The sequence below is a fragment of the Manihot esculenta genome, chromosome 14 (assembly GCF_001659605.2).
Source record: "Manihot esculenta cultivar AM560-2 chromosome 14, M.esculenta_v8, whole genome shotgun sequence".
NCBI classification, from domain to species: domain Eukaryota; kingdom Viridiplantae; phylum Streptophyta; class Magnoliopsida; order Malpighiales; family Euphorbiaceae; genus Manihot; species Manihot esculenta.
The window spans coordinates 22,994,762-23,012,695 of record NC_035174.2 but is presented as its reverse complement, the minus strand read 5'-3'; the positions used below and the strand labels follow the sequence as shown (position 1 = coordinate 23,012,695).

General features: G+C 36.8%; 1 non-coding gene across 1 annotated transcript; it reads left to right on the top strand.

Moving 5' to 3' along the window:
- The first annotated feature begins 15,983 nt into the window (after positions 1-15,983).
- Positions 15,984-16,112, top strand: LOC122721837. Its single transcript, XR_006348622.1, has one exon. It is a non-coding gene; the product is annotated as a small nucleolar RNA Z247 (small nucleolar RNA).
- The last annotated feature ends 1,822 nt before the right edge of the window (positions 16,113-17,934 follow it).

The following is a 17,934-nucleotide window of genomic DNA, read 5'->3' as shown; positions in this document are numbered from 1 at the left end:
ACCTGTGCATGCACTGAACATAAACATAATCATAACTATGACCCCTCTGTGGGATCTCATCAATACCCCAATGGGCGGTACAACATATGTTGAGTTGGTTTACATAAACATTATAAAAAGATCTAGGATCATGCATTAAAAGGGATACCTTATACATAGGTCAAGCACAACCTCTAATCCTCAATATCATTACATCACATAACTATTTATAACTTTACAATTCATCATGTCCACATTCTATCTAGTACATACAAAGACTTCAATACTCTTGCCGACCTCCTGGTCTACCCTGTACCTGCAAGCCTGGGGAATTTGGGAGTGGGGTGAGCTACTAGAGCCCAGTGAGCAGAATAATAAAAACATTTAAATCATATAGTAAGATGGAATGCATCACATCATAGCTAATCACATCAAGGATGAACTTGTCACCAATAGCCCTCTACATAGTCCAACTGTGCCAGAACGTAGAATGGGTCCTGGTCTTTCCCTTACATAGCATAACATAACAGTCCAACTATGCCAGAACGTAGAATGTGTAACGACCCGGAAATCGGTACCCCTCTGTAACGGCCCGAACCATCACTGGCACTAGGATCCAGATCGGCTTAAGGCCGCCGGGACCCGTAGCAAGCCGACTATATTCTCTGTGTACCTGATAAATCCCATACATGATACAAAATGACTCAACAATCCTGTAAAACTCTGTAGGCTTAACTGCTGCTCCTCAGATATGTCAATCTGAAATGGCCCTCAGGGCCTATACCAGGGACTACTATCTGCTGTGGATCAAGGGATTGAAACCCTTTTAATCTGTAACACATCCCATTGGTATCTCATCAAAGCCATACGTTAAGCCCAACTCACACATTTCTCATCAAGAAACGTAAAACAGGATGCATGTACAAAGGGATTAATCATACATCACACTATGGCAAAGACACTAGAGAAAGCACAAGTCTATCCAGTAACTGACAGTACATTTAAAACAAACTTAAAGACTTTCCTTACCTCCTGAAACTAGAAGAGGACCAACCTGAACACAGCAAATCCCCTTCTCAAGCTTCAACCACCAAAACCTCTCTTTTCTCTCTTTTCTCTCAAAACGTTCAAACTTACTGAAAACACAACCAAACCCTCTACCTAAGCTGATAAAAGCTTGCAGATGAGTCAAGGGAGACGTGGCCTAACCTCTGGTCATGATCTGGCGGCAAACACCTGGCCAAATCACGGACTGAGGAGTGTGCACAACTAACCGACCACCTCAGCTTCGGCTGCCGAAACTGCATGCAAAACCATGCAACTTTCGGGGGCCGAACATCACCTTCGGGGGCCGAACATTGGGCACTTTCGGCGGCCGAACTTAACCTTCGGGGGCCGAACATGACAGAAACTCCTTTGGCCAATTCTCCACAAAACTCAAGTCTTTTTCACTCTAAACCTTTAAAATACTTGAAAATATTTTAGAAAACCTTTCTCTTACCCTTCTAGCAACCTCTGACATCCTCGAATTCCACCGGACGGTAGAAATTCCGATGTCTGAATATGCCGGGTATTACAGAATGAGTCCTGGTCTTTCTCTAACATAGTGCCAGCGAACGTAGAATGGGTCCCACTGGTCTTACATTCCGTACCGTACATATCACATCGTCACATCATAGATCGAGGGCTATGGATCATCCAACATTCATCCACATCAACATTAAAATATGCAATGCAACATATTCGTGAATTCTAATGCAAACAACCTAAAACGTCACATGGCATTCATGATGCATGAACATGCTCAAAACTTTACAATTGGTTTACTTTAAAACGTAGAGATTTATTCTACTCACCTCTGGATAGCTCTGACCAGACACTGGAGCAGCTGGCTCACTGCTGGGGTCCTCGGTTCCTCGGGTCCGAACCTACACAGGTGGACTCAAATGAGGGACCAAACAACTAGAACATAACACTAAACTACTCCCCAAAAACCCCCTAAAACATCATGAAACAATCATAGAGAAACATGCAAGAGAGAGCTGGACAGGGCACTTTCGGGGCAGGTTCGGCGGCCGAAAGTCCCTCCAGAGCCGAAAGTCAGGCAAGTTCGGCGGCACCTTCGGCTGCCGAATCTCCCAGACAGAGGCGAAACTCATGCATGTTCGGCAGCCGAAACTCCCAGACAGAGACGAAAGTCTCCTTTCGGGGGCAAGCTTCGGCAGCCGAAGGCTGCCTCTACAAGCATGTTCGGCGGCCGAAAGTTCCTTCGGCTGCCGAACCTGGTTTCTCCCGTAGTGGCAGAAACTCAGCTCTTCTATGCACATTTGCCTCCAAAACTTTCCAATCATGCACAAACCTATTCTACAACACACATACACAAGCATACAAGCTCCTAGGGGTTTCAAACCATCAAAAACCCCAACTACAACACATCAACAACTCACATTGTTCATAAACACATATTAAATCCATAAACCTAACCATGAGCTAAACATGCATTCTACCCCATATATCGACTTAAAACTCACTTAAAACATGTAATGAGCTTAAGATCGGCTCTTACCTCGTGGAGATCGAGAGAGAGACGACCTAAACTCGGAGATGGGAGGGGTTGAGTTTCCTTGAAACTCACAGCTCCAAAACTTTGCTCAAAACTTGAAAATCTTCAAAACAAAGTAAAAACTCATGAAAATCTTGAAAGATCTGAAGGAAGAACTCAAAGATTGGTGAGGGACGGCGGAGAGCTCACCTTGGCCGAAAATGGGGAAAAAGCTCGCCCGTTTTCGGCTAAGGGACCCTTTTATAGTGGCTGGCCAGGCCACGTTCGGGGGCCGAACGTGCCTCCGCATGCATGCCATGTTCGGCGGCCGAACCTGGACTTCCCTCACTTATGCCTTCGGGGGCCTAAGGCACACCCGAAATGCATGCATGTTGGGCGGCCGAACTTGAGGTTCGGCTGCCGAACCTGGGTTTTCCTCCAAGGTTGTTTTCATGCAAAAACTCATTTCCTTTCATGTTTAAAACATAAAATACACTAAAACATTTTATGAAAACATGTTTCTACCCTACTAGAGGCTTCCGACATCCGAGATTCCATCGGACGGTAGGAATTTCGATACCGGAGTCTAGCCGGGTATTACAGGATGCATGTGCAATGGGTGTTCTATGTGCTACAATGCGTATGAATTTAATTGCTTGCATTTGCCTACAAAATATTTCCTAATTAACACACTAAGACAAAACATAAGAATCAATATAGAGGGTTGGTATTGGTTTTTAAGTAAATCTGAAAAGGATGCCTAAAACCTTCCCTTTCTCGTATCCACTTCCCAAACCTAGACCATTAGATCATGGAATAAGAAAGATAGTGAACCTCTGCTAGGGGTGAGTGGGCTAACACGTCCGTCAAATCTTTTTCCTGTTCTCATCAGGACGGTGACTCATTTCCTTCGCTCTTTACCGAGCATAAAATATTTGGACCGCGTGGTAATGTTATGGGAAGATAAGACCCTAACCAATCATGAGTCCTAGCAATTCGACTAGAGATAGAGGAAGTAAACTCGTATGGTTCTTATAATTTATTTTTGTATTTTTTAAGAAATCTTTGCATTGCAAGAGAACCTTTCCACACACATGAGAACCATTAAGCCTTTAGCCCCATGGCGTTGATCGTGGAGGTACTATGGTAAAAGTTAGTTGCAACACAACTTGTAATCCTACTAAAGGATTTTTGGATAGTCTTTTGCACCTTTGTCTTCCATTTGGTTGGCAATAGAGACCTATCAATTGAGAGTCCTTACCATGGCAGGAGCCAACTACTTACCCTAAACAAAGTATAAGGAAGAACCCATGCTAAGCCTTAGAAACATATGGCCTTAGGACCCTATTATGCATGTTGTTACCTATCTACCTTATTTTTTAAATGTAAGACTAAAGGTGATCCAGTGGACTTGAGCCTAATAGTTGAACATCAAAGCCATATAATCCATGGCAATGTAAAGAACCAAGCTCATTACATCTACTAAAGGGCAAGTGGAACCCAATTATATATCTAACTTTCAAGTTAGGTAGTCATTGTTTGTTGAGTGGAGAGGAATGGCCCTGGGCTACAATCCTTTGTTGATAGAAGCCCAGTGTACCAATGAGCTATACAAATATGAAGTGCTAGCATATCAAAGATACTTATCCCTTTTATGTGTGAGTATTGGAGAGATAAGGAAGGCGCTTGTAATTCATTGGTTCTTCAATCTTAATCGATCCTGGTTCTCCTTGTTTCTTTAGTGTGGCACCAAAAAAAGAAAGAAAGAAGAAGTTTCAAAAGTTCACATCCTGCACACTGATGCATACTTATTTATACTTATAAATGACATTGACCTTTTACCCGTTTGATTACATAAAGGTTAGGAAGATATGTCGGGAGGAGGGAAACCAAGAGATGGAGGAAATGTGGAAGGCTTTTCAAGAGCTAAATGCTAGGAGAATAAGGGTCAGAGGTTATGAACATAAGTTGTTGATGGAGAATATGGAGCTTGGTGCTTAGTCCCTTTTGCTCAAAGGGAGATTGAAAAAGGTGATAAGCTTAACCGGACCCCCTAACTAGGAAGCTCTACAAGCCCACAAGCTAGCCAAAAAGAGGAAATTTGTTGAATTGCCTATTCCAATAGAAGAGTTATTCTTACATTTGAAAGAGAAAGATTTTTTGTGACCCTTGGCTCCCAGACCTTTATCAAGCCCCCTGCCAGTTAACTTCAACTTCAACCTATATTCCCAGTTTAATCAAATTGTTGGGTATGATACCAATAACTACTACAAATTGAAGCATGAAATTCAAGATTTTCTTGATGATGAGAGCCTCATCATGCTTAAAGGTGGAAAAGACAAGCTCAAGCAAATCCCCCTTCTCCTCTAAGAGATTTTCAATTGAATGAAAAGGAAATTTGTAAAATTTTATATCAAAGCTCATTAGAGCTCATTTTATAGTAAAACAAAAATTTTATATCAATAAAACATGAGTTCCTTTTGCCTTTGTCTCCCCTTTTATCTTGTCCCTGTACATACAATTGGAAAATCTAAGCATGGTGCTTTCTAATCAATGTGCAATCAAGTAATAAAAGGTTCACTCATGAATAACACTAGCTCATGCATCATAGTAACCCTTTATATTGTACAACATTATAGCTCATGGTGCTTTCTCCTCCTTTCTTTGTATAGATTTTAATGCTTTCTTCACCTTTATTTTGCATGTAATTGAGCTTGGTAAAATAGGTTACTCAATTGGTAATTTCTAAAATTGATTATGCATGTTAGAGACATGGTTTGTATGATTAGGGGTTGTTTACACTTTGGCATGGAAATGGTTAAGAAGTAAAATACCTTAGGGCAAGTTGACCATAAAATGAGCTTAAATTGCATGATTAGAAACATAGAGGACTTTACCTTGCTTTGAGCGATTTTAACTTAGAAATTGTGCATGCTACAAACCCACTTTTGTGCTAAATGAATCATGGGATGAAATTGAATTAGAAACATATTCGAGTAGGGAAACTTGGTAATTTTTTTGCCTTAATTGAAAAAGATAGTTCACACATTTAGGCTGAATGATGCATGTGCAATAGGTGTTCTACATGCTATAATGTGTATGAATTTAATTGCTTACATTTGCTTGAAAAAGATTTTCAAATTAATACACTAAGGCAAAGTATAAGAATCAATGTAGGGGTTGGTAATGGTTTTCAGGTAAATTCCAAGTGAGAAGGGTGCCTAAAACTTTCCTTCTTTAGTATCCACTTCCTGAACCTGGACCATTGGTCATGGTAAGAATGATAGTGAACCTCTGCTATGAGTGAATGGGCCAACATGTCCTTTAATTTTTTTTTTATGTTCTTATCATAGTGGTAACTTCTTTCCTTTGCTTTTTACTAAGCATAAAATATTTGGATTTTATGGTGGTATTATGGGAAGATGAGATCCTATTCAATCATGAAGAACTTGTGTGCCCACAAACTAGACTAGTTATTTCCATCCTTTATTTAGGCCTATTGACATCTAATGCTAGTATGTTCATTGTTTTTTTACCTTAGATTCTCATTTCCATATGTGTGTGACTCATTAGGCTCCTAGAATACTTTTTTTATACATAATTCATATTATAATTTAAACTCTTTAAATTATAATTCATTCTCAATAAATATATTATATTTATATTATGTTCTAATCAAAAGAGGCATCTAGCCATGCATCATACCTCCCAAAGTGCTAGAAGGCCAAAGGTGTTTAACCATAACCCTTCCATATCCAGTTACCATGCAATAAACTCCTTACCCTTTTTACATCAATCTTTATGGAATGTAAATATCATGTTATATTTAAATAAATAATTCAACCTTAATATATTAGAATATTCATTCTAGTTATACTCGTATGAATCATATTCATTTAGGTACATTACTCTGACTAGAGATTTATTTCAAGATTGACATAATAAATTCCTACTTATATTCAAGTATGATGAATCATTTATTGATTATTCAATTACCTTCAAGTATTATATACTATATCCAAACTCTCAGTTTTCATATTCTATAGTAAAGTATAAACAATTAAGTCAAAGTATAGTACTTATATACTTAAAATATCTTCGATGATCTCAAGTCCAAGGATATTTGCATAACTAATGTAATAAGATTTATCTATATCATGTTTGGGTTTCTAATAGACTTGTTTCTCAAACACGCATTCACATGTTAATTCTAAGCATCTCTATGCTTTTAGCTTCTGAGAACTACTGCTTGATCTAATCAAGGAGTATAACATATAATAGTCTATCCATATTAGTAATGTCCTATCTTATTAATACTACTGCTAGGAATAATTTAGATGTTAATACATTTACATCTAATAGGAATCTCACATCATGAACTCTCCACAATTTCCTCTATAATGTGTTTTATAGCACCAAGGACTTTATTGTTAATTTAAAATATTTATTAGACAAATTAAATTAATCATAAGTACTAGTGAAAAAATAATTCCATTAAAAATAATCATATTTATTAATTATCCTATTATATTCATGCTCTAGGATATACTGCTAACAATCCTCCCATTTGCACTGGAGCCAATCACCCTTATACTTGATGCCTAAAGCATGCACATAGTAATCAAACTTATTATGAGAAAATGCCTTTTGAGAGGATCAACAATACTTTGATATGTAAAGTGCCTTTTGAGAGGATCAACAATACTTTGATATGTAGAAACTCTTTCAATCCTTATATCTTGTCTTCCAATTATTTCTCGTATGAGATGATATCATTTGAGAATATGTTTGGATCACTGATGAGATCGTTGCTTCTTTGCTTATGTGCTGGCTCTATTATTATCACAATATATGATATCCGATCAACCATGTTAAGTACTACTCCTAGTTATATAATGAACTTATTTTTCCAAACTGCTTCAGAAACTACAATATACTAGGCTTTAGTTGTTGAGTCTGTTGTCGTTTTCTGTTTGCAACTCTTCCAACTAATTGCACCTCCTTTAAAGATGAACGCATAACCATACTGTAATACCCGGCTAGACTCCGGTATCGGAATTCCTACCGTCCGGTGGAATCTCGGATGTCGGAAGCCTCTAGTAGGGTAGAAACATGTTTTCATAAAATGTTTTAAGGTATTTCATGGTTTTAAATATGAAAATTTAATGAGTTTTACATGAAAAGTCTTTGGAGGAAAACCCAGGTTCGGCCGCCGAAAGTCAAGTTCGGCCGCCGAACATGCATGTGTTTTGGAGGCCCGTTAGGCCCTCGAAAGCATAGGTGAGGGAAGTTTAGGTTCGGCCGCCGAAACCCAAGTTCGGCCGCCGAACATGGCGTGCTTGCGGAAGCACTTTCGGCCCCCGAACGTGGCCTGGCCAGCCACCTATAAAAGGGACCCTTAGCCGAAATGGACGAGCTTTCTTCCATTTTCGGCCACAGCTAGCTTCCAACCTCCCTCTTCCAAATCTAGTGTTTTTCCTCCAAATCCCCACCATTTTTCTTGAGTTTTAAGCTTGCATTGAAGGTTTTGAACTTTTGAAACAAGTTTTGGAGCTTTGGGAACTCAGGAGCTCATTTTCTTGGATCTCCAAGTCTAGGTCGTCTCTCTCTCGATCTTCAAGAGGTAAGAGCCGATCTTAAGCTCAATGCATGTTTTAAGTAAGTTTTAAGTGATTTTATGGGGTAAAATGGCATGTATAGGGTTGTATGAGTTTTTAAGCAAATGTTAGGTTTTATGTGATTTTTGAACAATGTGGCACGTTTGAGTATGCTTGAAGTGTTGTAGTTGGGGTATTTGTTTGTTTGAGACCCCTAGGAGCTTGTATGCATGTTTTGGTTGAGTTATATGCATGATTTGAGAGTTGGGAGGCGAATGTGCATAAAGGAGCCAAGTTTCTGCCCTTTGGCAGAAACCAGGTTCGGCAGCCGAAGGCACTTTCGGCCGCCGAACATGGCTGGTGAGGCAGGTCTTTCGGCTGCCAAAGTTGCCCCCGAAAGGAGACTTTCGTCTCTGTCTGGCACTTTCGGCCGCCGAAGGTGCCGCCGAACATGCATGAGTTTCGCCTCTGTCTGGGAGTTTCGGTCGCCGAAGGTGCCGCCGAACCTGCCTGACTTTCGGCTCTGGAGGGACTTTCGGCCGCCGAACCTGCCGCCGAAAGTGCCCTGTTCAGCCATTTCTTGCATGTTTTTATGTGATGTTTTCCTAATGTTTTAGGGGGTTTTTGGGGAGTATATTAGAGTTATGTTTATGTATGTTTGGTCCCTCATTGGAGTCCACCTGTGTAGGTTCAGACCCGAGGAACCGAGGACCCCAGCAGTGAGCCAGCTGCTACAGAGTTTGTCAGAGCTAGCCAGAGGTGAGTGGAATAAACCTTAAGTTTTAAAATAAATGAAATATGAATTTTGAGCATGACTCATGCATCATGAATGCCATGAGATATAATAGGTTGTTTGCATTAGTATTCACGAATATGTCGCATTGCATTTATGATGTTGATGTTGATGTGGATTGGTTATTGGATGATCCTTTAGTCCTCATATGATATGATTGATGTTATGGCATGATATGGTATGGAAGTCCAGGTTGTACCCATTCTACGTCCCTGGCACGATGTAAGAGAAAGTCCAGGTTGTACCCATTCTACGTCCCTGGCACAGTTGGACTGTATGATATGATATGTTATGTTAAGAGAAAGACCGGTTGTACCCATTCTACGTCCCGGCACAGTTGGACTATGTGGAGGACTATAGGTGACAATACCATCCGAGATGTGATTAGTTGTGATGTGTTGCATTACATAATGGCATGAAATTTTAATGTATGATTTCACTATTCTGCTCACTGGGCTTTGTAGCTCACCCCTCTCTCCTAACCCCAGGTGTGCAGGTACAGGGTAGACCAGAAGGTTAGCCAGAGTTTTTGAAGTATGTTGATGTAATAGTTAGATTGTGGACATGACAATTGTACTAATGTAATGTAAGAGATTCAGTATGTTATGTAATGAGGTATATTGAGGTTATAGATGTGCTTGACCCTATGAGTATTGTAATCCCTTGTTGATGCATGATCTTAGATATTTGATGATACAGATGTAAGCCAACTCATCTCATGTTATAGTGCTCTTTGGGGCATTGTTGAGATCCCACAGAGGGGTCATGATTATGACTATGTTCATGTATGTTCAGGTTGAGTTGGATGATGAAAGAAAAGTTTAAATTTTTATGCATGTTGTTGATCATGTATGGGATTATACAGGTTTACAGGTTATGTCAGGCTTGCTACAGGTCCCGGCGGCCTTAAGCCGATCTGGATCCTAGCGCCGGTAGCGGTCCGATTTTCGGGTCGTTACACATACTGAGACTTATAGTCTTTTTTTGTCACACTAGAAGTTGGCATCACTCCACTTACTTGTAAGTCACCTTCTCTATAAAGCAAAACATATTCTTAGCTCTTCTCAAGTACTTATGGATGTACTTCACTGTAATCCAAATGTTTCTCTTCATAGTTTGATTTGAATTTTCTTATGATATTTAGAGCATATGATACATCAAGTTGAGTGTATAACATACATATATGGATCCTTTAGTAGACGCATACGGGTTCCTACTCATGTGTTCTTTTTTCTTCTTATGTATTAGGACACATAGATTTAGAAAAGTGTTTCTTATGTACCATGGAAACAAATCTTTTCTTAGAAAGATCCATGCTAAACCTCTTTAGCATCTTTTCTATGTATGTGGATTGAAAAAGACTTAACAACCTTCTGAATCTATCCTTATAGATCCTAATTCTCATAATATAGGTTGCTTTTCGTAGATCTTTCATGAAGAATTTCTTAGAAAGCTATACCTTGACCAAGTATAGGACAAAAATGTCATTCATTATAGTTAATATATCATCTACATGTAACATAAGGAAATTGACAATGCTTCTACTAACCTTTTTGTATACCCATGGTTCATCCACGTTTTGTGAGAAACCAAACTCTTTGATTATCTCATCAAAATGGATGTTCTAGCTCCTAAATGCTTGCTTCAATTCATATACTGGATTTTGAAGCTTGCATGCTTTGTTGCTATCTCCAAATGTGAATCCATTAGGTCGTGTCATGTAGGCTTCCTCAACGAGATTTCCATTAAGAAAGGCTATATTCACATCCATTTTCCAAATCTCATAATCATAATGAGCAACAATAACAAGCAATATCCTAATGGATTTGAGCACAACTATAGGTGAAAAGGTTTCATTCAATTAAATCCCTTGTCTTTAATGATAATCTTTTGCAACTATCCATGCTTTATAGGTAATCACATTACCTTCCATGTCGATCTTCTTCTTAAAGGTCCATTTGCATTCAATAGGCTTTATCCATGGAATCCATTTCAATTTTCATAGCCTTAAGCCACAATCCTGACTCTGAATATTTTAGAACTTCTTCATAGCTTGAAGGTTCAATATCTTTTAATAGTTTTATTTCCTCGTTATCATTTATGAGAAATCCATATCTCCAAAAACCATAACATGATATAATAGAATGTCTAGGAGCTTGTGTAATAATTATCTCTTCTTCTTAAATAATGGGCTTGAAGTTAATCTATTGATCTATTGTTCTTGAAGTTTACTAAGTTCTACACTACTCTTTTAGAATGTATTCTTTCTCTAAAAAGATAGCATGCTTTAAAACAAACCTTTTATTCTAAAAGATTGTAGAAATAATATCCTAATTACTTCTTATCACAAATACGTACTTATCATATTTACTATCTAATTTATGTGATATTGCTCTTTTCGCATAAGCAAGGCAAAGCCATACTTTTAAGTGAGAAAGAACTGGTTTCTTATTATACCACATCTCATATGGTGTAGTGTCAACCAATTTGGATGGAACTCTATTTAGTACATAAATAATAGTCTCCAACACATAACCCTAAAATTTATTAGGTTAAGTCTATAAGATTGATCATGAATTGAACCATATCTAATAAAGTTTGATTTCTCCTTTCAGATACATCATTGTACTTAGGCGTATATGAAGGAGTCCACTGAGATAATATTCCATTTTCTTTCAGATAACTTTAAAACTCTTGGCTTAAGTATTCTCCACCTCGATTTGATTGTAGTTTATTGATACTTTTCCTATGTTATTTTTTACTTCATTTCTTAATTCTTTAAACTTTTCAAAAGCTTCAAATTTATGCTTCATCAAGTATAAGTACTCAAATCATGAATAATCATTAATAAAGGTAGTGAAGTATAGATATCCTCCCATTGCATGTGTTATCATTAAACCACACACATTTGTATGTATTAGACCTAATGCTTTATTTGCACTAACCCCTTTACAGCTAAAGGGCATTTTTTGTCATTTTTCAAAATAAACAACATGCATAATTTGAAATGATTCATAATTAAATGATCCTTAGTCATCTATCTTGTATAACTTAACTATGTGATTCTCATTTATATGATTTAGTCAACAATGCTATAGGATGGATAGTTTGAAGTTATCTTTCTTGAGTCTCTTGTTATTTATGTTATTAATCTCTATCAAGAATATAAATTTCATTAATATTGGATGAAAAACAATACAATATATTATTGAAAAATAATGAACAATACATTTGTTCTTATTAATGAAAACATCAAAAACCTTATTCTACTAGATAATGATGCGAGCACGATAATGACAAGATTTCTCAACAAAAAAGTTATGCATTGAAGTCTACATACTCTTCAAAATTCAATATGGAAAGCTTCAAATTATGAGAAATCAAAGAGAATTTCAGTCATTCATTCTAAATACTATGTTTGGAAGATAAGAAAAAGAAATGGCCTTATTTTTCTTAAAATTTGTGGGTCCAATTTCAACTATCATTTATTCACTTTTGGATACTCATATATGAGAAAATATAGTGGTTTTAATGTCTTTTATAATTCTATATAGATTAAGAGTTAAATTGACATCATTGACTAATTAAAATTCTCCTATATGAAGAAGGATTTTGCCTTGCTAAAAGGATGGATGAATTTCACTGTCCTACATCAAGTAGAAGACCTTCAATATTTTTCTTATCCTTTCAGAAGTGACAATTATGAAAAGAAGTGGATTTTTATTTATATTCTAGTTAGGTTATGATTTATTATTATTATTTTTTATTAGTAGGATTAGATTTAGTTTTTTTTTTTTTAATTCAAATAGGATTACTTTATGTTTTTCTATTTCAACTAACATTTGTTTTATTTTTCTATTTCAATTAGAATTTATTTTCTTTTTTATTTCAACTATAATTAGGAGATATTTAGCTATAAATAACTTCTATTTTGTACTTAAGGAAAACAGTTAAAATTTGATATTTTTCTCCATAATGAGAATTTTCATGGATGAACATTTATTCTTCTTCTATCCTTTACAAATATGATTATTCTTTGTACCTCCATATTTAGTTACTCATTAAGAATCTTTTTTTATGGCATTCATAATCTGAATTTTATCTATTCATGCTTAGTTAACTTATCAAGAATTTTTTGTGGCATTTTCTAGTTAGAATTATTGCTTGATTATCTATATTTCTAATTATATTAATTGGTTAGGAGTGTAGTATAGCAACCTTGGAAGATATCTTAGCCTCATTCTTTGTGAGAATTGTGTGATGGAATTTTTTGTCATAGGTTGATCCTGGGTTCCGCATTAGCCCTTTGATTTATGGGACCAAAGCAGTACTACCAATTAAGATAGAGGTATAGTCTATGAGACTTGTGAAAGTGAATAGGTAAAGAAGAGGTATGAAGTATCAACCTTTTTGAATGAGAAGAGGTTCCGGGCCCTGTATCACATACAAGCCTATTAAAGAAAGATAATTTCAATAGGAAACTAAAGCACATCAAAGAAGCAGATCTAATACTCAAGCAAGTGCAATCAGTGCCTTTTTATCCTTACAAAAAGTTCAAACCAAATTAGGATGGCCCTACTTGTTCAAGCATATTCTGCTAAGAGGTGCAGTCAAGTTATTTTATCTAGATGACAATGAGTTTCAAGAATCCATCAACATGGATAGGCTGAAGAAGTACTTTGTGTGAGAGTACCTGATGGGCTAAAAACTCGTAAAGAGTAGTCCATACAAAACTTTAGAGTAAAAAGAAAAGGAAAAAAGAAGAAGAAAGAAATGGAAAGAAAATAAAAGCAAATAGGCTAAAAACCCACAAAGGAAGTCTTGAGAAAAGAAGAGTGAGAGAAGATACGAATGGAAAACCTGAAAAGGCCATTCGGTATGTTGGGGACCTTATCTAACTTACATAGTCGAGTTCATTTGAACAGTTGTAATATGAAGAAAGTATAGTGTAGTAGCCATGATTAATAAAATTTATATTTTCATATGTGTTCATAGCATCTATTTTGATGATCATTCTTGCTAAGTATCTTGTTCCAGAAAGGAGCACACAATATGTCAACTAAGTAAGAAGTGAAAGTCTCTTTTGTATATTTGCAAAACTCTTCATTCCCTAGTGAAAGTCTCTTTTGTATATTTGCAAAACTCTTCATTCCCTAGTGAAAGTCTCTTTTGTATATTTGCAAAACTCTTCATTCCCTAGTGGAAGTCCAACAAAAAATAAAACACTTTCCCTCTAGAGAAAAGTAAAAAAAAAAAAAAAAAAAAAAGAAAGAAGAAGAATGAAGCTCGCTAAGTTGAAAGCTTGAAAAATGGCTTAGACAAAAGTTAGAGCACAATAATCCATGAGTTGAAAACCTAAAATGGTGTCTCAAGTAGAAGTCAGATCAAAAGAATCCACATGAAGGTGAAGTGTAGATTTGAGCAAAATGCTTGGCACACCCTGCTGAATTGTTAATTTGAGATTTATCCCTTAACCTTGCCCAAGGCTTCGTGATGTGTTCTCTCAAGAAGAATGACTATAGTAGACAATAGCCAAAATGAGGCTACGGAAAAGGAAAGTACTAAGAGGAATGCTTTTGGTTCGAGTTTTAGAGTTTTCACTTGTTTTCAAAAATCAATTTCCTGCATCAAGAATTTTTTTAGAAGAAAAAAAAAAGTGGGATGAAGATATCAAAAAGAAGAAAAAGAAATCAAAAGAAGAAAGAAAAGAAATAATAATAAAAAAAAAAGAAAGTTCATCAGAAAAGAACAACAAAAAATTTTCAAAATATCTTACAAATCCAATTTTTTGATAGAAATTTCATTCATGTTTTGTGGTAAGGCAGCAGGCATGGCATGGGACACGCAATGTGTTGTATAAGGCATAGCACATGCATCAACATGTCACTTATAGATGTATAAGGCATAAAACGCATGCATTCTAATATGGTTTTAATTGTGCAAGCATAGAAGGCATGTATTAGCAGAACTAGGTTCCGGATAAGTAGCTTGGTGTTTTGATTAACTATGTGATAGTCTAATTCTCTTTTATAGGAGATATATAGGAGTTTTGAATTTTGCTCAAATTCAAATCCTCAAAATAAAAAATCATCTCATATTACAACTTTTTACAAATTATGTGAGAGTCTGACTTTTTTAAAAGGGGAAATACTTAGAAAGTTTGAAATTTGCTCAAATTTGAATCCTCAAAATCTCAAGACCATGTCATATTGCTTTTTTTTAGAGTACAAAGTACACCCTAAAGCCGCTTCATTAAACTCATAAAAGTAGTTTGACTCTTTTAAACTACATGAAGGATTGATTCTTCTTTACGGAAGATACCTATGAAGCCTAAAAAAATCTAGGTGTAAACCTTAAAATCACAATTACAATCATAATCATATTTATTAAGGATAAGGATAATGTACAGCTGTAACCACATTTGTAATTTGTATTTCATATTTCCGATTCTAGTTCCTGATCTTATGTTAGTTAGTTAAAGGATTACTTGTATTTAAAGAGTTGTAAACTTCAGTTCAGATATACAAGAAACATAATCTTCTTATGGTATCAGAGCCATAAAATACTCTAACGAGTTTTTGGTTGATCTCTATTTTGTCTTCTTATGGCTTCTACATCTATTACCACTGTTGTTCAACTAAATGCACCTACCCACTTTCCCATTAAGCTCACTCAAGAAAATTTCCCTGTTTGGCGGAAGCAAGTCCAGTCCACGCTAATCGGGCTTGATTTGCTTTCCTTTATTGATGGAACTCAACAATCTCCATCCAAATTTCTTCCTGACAAAGACCGATCTGTAAACCCAGCATATTTCCTCTGGTATCGACAAGACCATATTCTGGTCAGTGCTCTTCTTGGGAGTTGCTCCGACACAATTCAACCTCTGATTTCCTCAGCAGAGACGGCTAAAGAAGTCTGGGATCGACTGCATCAAAGCTTCGCCAATGTTTCGCGATCGCGGGTTCTTTCGCTCAAAACGAAACTTGCTCAGAATCCAAAAGGCACGAAACCTGTTGCTACGTTTCTGAATGAGATGCGCGCCATTGTTGATGAATTAGCGCTTACACAAAATCCTGTGAGTGATGATGATTTAATTGTTCATATTATTACTCAACTTGGTAATGATTATGGTCCAATTGTTGCTGCTATCAAAGTTAGGGAAACTGCAATTTCTTTTTCTGATTTATTTGAGAAACTCACTGATTTTGAGAGATCGTTGAAAGACAAGGAACCGGTTGATTCTTCGTCTCCTATTGCTACTGTTAATTACACGAATAGACCAGGCAATCGGCAAGCCCAGCAAACTGGTGGCTATGGGCGTTCAAATCAATCTTTTCGCAGGAATCGTGGAGGACAATCTCGTTCTTCTCAACCAAATCATAATCGTGGCAATTATCAATCTGCTGTTGTTTGTCAATTCTGTGATAATGTTGGGCATGTAGCTGCTGAGTGTCGAAAACTTGCACGTTTTCTTCGAGAAAATAACATGGTGGTTCGAACCGATTCTACATCTACGTCAGTTACTACGTCAGCTACACCTTCTGTGAATGCTACTACGGCTAATCCATCATCACAACAGTGGCTGTTTGACAGTGGTGCCTCTCACCATATCGTGTCTAATCCATCTTCTTTGCAGAGCTATACTGATTATGGAGGGCCAGAAGAGGTTCAACTTGGTGATGGTACAAATTTAGCTGTTACTCATACTGGCAATACTCGTTTACCAGCTAAATCTACATCTTTATCTCTTCCGAATGTTTTATGTGTGCCAAATTTACGCAAGAATTTAATTTCTATTGCTAAGCTATGCCGGACTAATCATGTTTCTGTGGAATTTTTTCCACTTTATTTTGTTGTGAAGGATCTGCGCACGGGGGCGTTGCTTCTACGGGGCGAGAATATTGATGACATTTACTGTGTCCACTTTTCCACAAGTCGTGTCCAACCACAGTTGAATGCTACTGCTAGTGTGTCTTCACTTTCGGCCTTTCATCATAAACTTGGCCATCCTTCCAATAAATTTTTTCGTTTAGCTCTTACTAGCATGGGTCATGAGTCGTTAGCTAAGTCTGTGTCCAAATTTCATTGTGTTTCTTGTTCAGTTAGCAAAAGTCATAAACTGCCATTTTTTGATAATTCTCTCACCAGTTCTAAACCTTTACAGCTTGTGTATTCTGATGTTTGGGGACCAACAAAACAGTCTATTGATGGTTATGTTTATTATATTACGTTTATTGATCACTTCACTAAATATACTTGGCTATACCCAATGAAAAAGAAATCTGATACACATGACATTTTTGTTTCTTTTCAAAAGCTAGTAGAGAATTATTTCCACACAAAAATAATCTCAGTGTTCACTGATAATGGGGGAGAATATCAGAAACTAAAAACTCACTTCTTATCTTGTGGTATTTCGCATTATACTTCTCCACCTCACACTCCCGAACACAATGGAACTGCTGAAAGGCGACATAGATTTATTGTTGAAACAGGTCTTTCGCTCTTACATTTTGCTTCCTTACCAATTGAGTTTTGGACTTATGCTTTTCTCACTGCAGTTTATTTAATTAATCGGCTGCCATCCTCTGTTATTGCGTTTCACACGCCATTTTATAAGCTTTTTGGTCGTTCTCATAATTCTGATCGTTTAAAACCATTTGGTTGCCTCTGTTTCCCTTGGTTATGTCCGTACATTACTTCCAAATTGCAATCTCGATCACACCCGTGCATCTTTTTAGGTTATTCATCTACACAATCAGCTTATAAATGTTATGACCCAGCTACTAAAAAATTATACCTTTCCTGTCATGTGAAGTTTGTTGACAATGTGTATCCTTCCATAGTTTGCACAAGTGTCACTCAATTTTCTACATTATTTTCAGATGCTCCATGCGCAGGTCCTCCACAGTCTCAAGATTCAATGATTTTGTTACCTTTGAATGATCAGCCATGTTCGGTTTCTGGGTCTGAGCAGCACCAGCATACTGAAAATGCTTTACAAATAACTGAAGTTCCAGAAA